This window comes from Desmodus rotundus, chromosome 4, assembly GCF_022682495.2.
Source record: "Desmodus rotundus isolate HL8 chromosome 4, HLdesRot8A.1, whole genome shotgun sequence".
Classification (NCBI taxonomy): Eukaryota; Metazoa; Chordata; class Mammalia; order Chiroptera; family Phyllostomidae; genus Desmodus; species Desmodus rotundus.
This window is the reverse complement of record NC_071390.1, coordinates 74,353,286-74,358,419: the sequence shown is the minus strand read 5'-3', so window position 1 is coordinate 74,358,419 and position 5,134 is coordinate 74,353,286. Positions and strand designations below refer to the sequence as shown.

The 5,134-nt window shown below is 37.4% G+C and overlaps 2 pseudogenes; one reads left to right on the top strand and one right to left on the bottom strand.

Moving 5' to 3' along the window:
- Window positions 1-248: 248 nt before the first annotated feature.
- On the bottom strand, window positions 249-2,840 carry LOC112317685 (ribosomal protein eL22-like; annotated as a pseudogene).
- Window positions 2,841-4,621: 1,781 nt separating this feature from the next.
- Window positions 4,622-5,134, top strand: LOC112317832 (large ribosomal subunit protein uL11-like; annotated as a pseudogene).

Here is a 5,134-nt window from a genome sequence, read left to right as displayed (position 1 = left end):
TGGCTTAGGACCTCATTGCACCTTACTTCACTATGTGCATTTACTACTTTGAAATACATTTGGCTAGTGAATTATGATCAGTTTTGGTTTCAGTCTTATGAAATCAAATCTAAGATTGATTTTTTTTTAGAGAGTGCTGTGTTTTATTCACTGATAAGCTAAAAGTTTGTTTCTAGATGTTTCTTTCTCTTGTACACTTCATTTGTTTTATTAGTAAGCAGCGCTTTCCCTGTAAGGGGTGGCTTCACCTAGTCCTCAGATTTAGATCCATCTTCATCTTGGCTAATCTGATAGTAACAATGTTTGTAAGTCTCCTTGTCAGATGCAACCATAGGAAGCCAATCACAAAGACTGTTCTTAAGGTATTTTTTGGTAAGATATTTCAAATATCTTTTAGAGAACTTTTAAAATCACAGAAACAATTGTGATTTTATTCTTGAAGCATTCAAAGTGAACAACACTACCAAGATTTCCAGTTTTTCCATTGATTTTAACCTTCTGTAAAAACTGTTCAAAATTTCCAGAATCAAAAATTTCATCTTCTACTGGCTGAGGAAGGTCCAAACTAAACTTTCAGATTGTCCTCTTAGGCTCTTGACTTTCAGTGCTATCTTGCAGTTAGTCTGTGCAATCAGAATGTAAGATTGATTTTTAAATGTTCTAAAGCTGAAAGAGTTTTGACTTCTATAAAGATCATGTTCATTTTTATAATACTTTTTAAAAGATTTTATTTATTTTATTTTAGTATTTTAGAGAGTGGGGAAGGGAGGGAGAAAGAGAAACATCAATGTGTGGTTGCCTCTCCTATGCCTCAACCTGGGCACCTGGCCCACAACCCAGGCATGTGTCCTGACTGGGTATCGAACCTGAGACACTTTGGTTTGCAGGCCGGCACTCAATCCACTGAGCCACACCAGTCAGGGCCATTTTTATAATACTTTTTTTCCCCCTAATTTTATTGTTATTCAAGTACAGTTCTCTGCCTTTTTCCCCTACCCCAGCCTAATCCCCAGCCCTCCCCACCTCCCTCCCTTTTCTGACCCCCACCCCACCCCCCGTTGTTGTCCATGTGTCCTTTATAATTGTTCCTACAAACCCTTCAACCTTTTCCCCTGAAATTCCCTCCTCTCTCTCCTCTGGTCACTGTTGGCCTTTTCTCAATTTCAGTGTCTTTGGTTATATTTTGCTTGCTTGTTTGTTTTGTTGATTAGGTTCCTGTTAAAGGTGAGATCATATGGTATTTGTCTTAACCTAGGTGCCCATCAGTAAATGAATGGATCAAAAAACTATGGTACATTTACACAATGGAATTCTATGCAGCAGAGAGAAAGAAGGAGCTCCTAGCCTTTGCGACAGCATGGATGGAACTGGAAAGCATTATGCTAAGTGAAATAAGTCAGACGGTGAAAGACAAATACCATTTTTATAATACTTTTTAAATGTATTATGATAAATGAAACACAAATCATTGGGTTAGAATATAAGATGATGCTCCAACTACTATAAATATTACTATATTAGCTAGAGCATTGTTTTTCAAAGCATAAAGAACTCCTAATGTTAATATGTCCTCAAGTGATGAACACTGCTTATTGGAAGTATTATCAAAATAGACTCTATTGTTAAGAATGACTTGATTCTGGTACTTGCTTTGCTTTCAAGAGGGTAATTTTTTAAGAGACATAATATTCAGCTGTTTATATTTACAATACCAGGAATGGCAATCTTCTTCCCCTGATTTTAATTCAATATGGATTTCAGATCATACTTATTTATGCTCTACACACACAAAATGGAGCAACAACATGCCGTGTAGTTCTCTTTAGAATTTCAAAAGTAGTTTTAAAAATATCAGTCATAGGTGGCTAACTTTGTTTTCAAGAAATATTTTCAATTGATATTCTCAGGGTAAAATTAAGTGAAATTTGCTTTGGCTGGTGTGCTTCAGTAGATTGAGTGCCGGCCTGTGAACTGAAAGGTCTATGGTTCAATTCCCAGTCAGGGCACATGCCTGGGTTGCGGACCAGGTCCCCAGTTGGAGGCACGGGACAGGCAACCAATCAATGTTTCTCCACAGCGATGTTTCTCTCTCTCTCTTCTCTCCCTCCCTTCCCTGCTCTCTAAAAATAAATAAATAAAATCTTTTAAAAAATAAAACTAAGTAAAATTTAACTGCATTGATTTTGAAATGTGTTAGTCACAGTGTTAAAAAAAACCTCATTGGGAAAGAAAGCCACTGAAGGACATTAAAATGAGAGACCAAGCCTACATTCCTAATTTTGGTTTATCTTCATTTAGCATAATTAAATAGGACTTTAAAAAATCAAGTAAAATATTTTGCATCTTTAAGTGTTCACATTTATAATAATATTTTTCTGTTTGCAACCTTAAAATGTTTGAAATATTCTTTAAACACTTTTTCCATAGGACAGACAAACTTCTTTGAGAATCCTGACTTAACCCATAGAAATCAAGATAGGTGTCCAACTTACTGCTTGCAGTGTTACTGGATTTTCATTGTAGTCTTTGAAATTAAAACAGGTAATAGTATCTGGGTTTGATTTCTGAGGCAGCAGAGTTGATAGCAGTCTGTTTATATTGTGAATTCACAAATTTTCATTCTTTATTAACTGATGAGTGCAGCCCAGTACATGTGACATTTGCATATATACTGTGACATCATAAACCCCACATCAAGGAACCTGGCTTCCGACTAAAGCTAATCTGCTAGGTTTAATCAAATGCTGTATTACACGTTATGAGGTTTTCCTAGTTATAAATGTCATTGATAGGATTTATTTTCAAATTGCAAAGCCAAGTAAGGCCATCAGTTACGGCATCTTAACTTACTTCTTCAGATCAGCTACTGTCTGTAGTGGGGTTTTCGGTGGATGTGGTGGCATCAGCATAATCTATGTTTCAGGCATCCCATAGAAGAGGATTATTCAGGGGAGCTGGAAAAAAAGGTAAATTATGAGTCTTATGAGTTCATTCTACCCACTTTTACAGCCTCCTAAAAAGAGGTATAAATTATAAAATACATCCATTTAATGATATTTGTTTTTGAGCAGGTACCTACCTGATTTCTAGAATATGGTGAATATACTCATAGATCTTCCTATGGCTTTTCCCCTCTCTTCATTTAGGCTTTTTGTGCAAATGTTCCCTCTGACAGGAAGTTTTCACATTGGGTATATCCTAAAGAGCCTCCTTCCACATTCCCTTGTCATTCTCTGATTATTTACCTTGCTTTATTTTTCTTTTGAGAATTTAGCACCACCCCAAATTATGTATTTGTTTCTTCATCTGTTTTCTGCCGCCTCCTGATCTAGGAGATCAGAGACTTCTCCTAGCTTACTGCTGTATCCTTATTGTCTAGGCCAGTCCACATGGCGTCTCCTTAGTCTCCGTAAGACTTTTGCTTATTAGAAAATATTCTAATATTCTAATATCCACCCTTGGAGTGAATATTTGATGTTTATAAGACATTTTCTATTTCTATCTTCAGTATGCAAATTTTAGTTTAAGTGAACTGAATTTTATGTCTCTGTAACAAATGGTATCTTTTAAAAAAGAATTAATTGCCTTCTCTTTTCAGAGCTGCTTTAGAATTATTTGTACATTGTGAAGAAAGTAACTAGAATTCTCTGAAGATTACGCTTTGTCAATATTTTCTCAGATATTTATTTCCTGTCTGAGCTTTAACCCAAGCATGAGTCCCACACTTTCCCTTGCCTGTTAAACATTTCCACCTTGCTGCACTACCATTGCTTTCAACCTAGCTCTACCTAAAACTGATTCTACTGCCTTATCCCAAACAAAAAGATGCTTCTTTAAAATTTGCCCATTTTGCCATTGCAGCCATCATGCATCTTCAGTCATTGCCTGTGTTTCTTCCACGCCTTCTGTGTAGCATGCTTCAGGGTGCATATTTTCAGTTGTGTCCCATGTGATTACTATAATAATAAAATAATGCTAAGACGTTAGAGATAGGGAACCAAGTGAATTTTTTTCTTATGAGTAATGGTGAAATTTAGCCTGTTAACTCTACTGACACAATTATTAAAGGCTTAATGCTAGGCACTTAATGCCAGTTGCTTTTGGCAGTGAGAATATAGAAGGCCTATCAAGGTTTTCTAGATCTAAGCATTTTTGTTTTTTATTTTGTTGTTGTTTTTTAAGGATACATCTGAATTCTGACTCTAGGGTATGTCACTTGTGCTGGTGCTTAGCCTTTATTTCATTAGTTTAGTGACAGTGTTGTCTCATGAGCTTTTGCATGCCCAGAGTTTGGACATAGAGAAGTTTCATCATATAGCTCATCGCCAGAATTCTAGGAATGCAGTTTTATATTAGTGGGTACAGCTCCTTTTCTGTAGTAGGTATCTTGACACTAAGCCATTTTGATAGAGCGATTGTTTAATAAATTAAAATCCTGAAATTATACTTGAAAGAGCATTAAAAAAACCTAAAGCATGACTTATACTTATCAAAAGCCATGACTCTTTTTTGAGTTGTTCTTCAGTCCTTCAAAATACTTAATTTCTGCCTTCGGCTTTCGGCTCAGAGGAGGCAAAGGTGCAACTTTCTTTGGTCATCCAGAATCCAGGTTCGTCCAACACCAGTGGCTTCCACCATGCCGCTGAAGTTTGACCCTAACGAGATCAAAGTCGTATATGTGTGGTGCACCAGCGGGGAAGTCAGTGCCACGTCTGCCCTGGCCCCCAAGATTGGGCTGGTGGGCCTGTCTCCAAACAAGGTTGGTGATGACATTGCCAAAGCAACCGGCAACTGGAAGGGTCTGAGGGTTACAGTGAAACTGACTATTCAGAATAGTCAGGCCCAAATTGAGGAAGTGCCATCTGCCTCTGCCCTTATCATCAAAACCCTCAAAGAACCACCATGAGACAGAAACAAGCAGAAAAACATTAAGCACAGTGGAAATATCACTTTTGATGAAATCGTCAACATTGCCCAACAGATGCAGCATCGATCTTCAGCTAGAGAACTCTGTGGAACCACAACAGAGATCATGGGGACTACCCAATCTGTGGGCTGCAATGTCAATGACCACCACCTTCATGACATCATAGATGACATCAGCAGTGGTGCAGTGGAATGCCTGGCTAGTTAA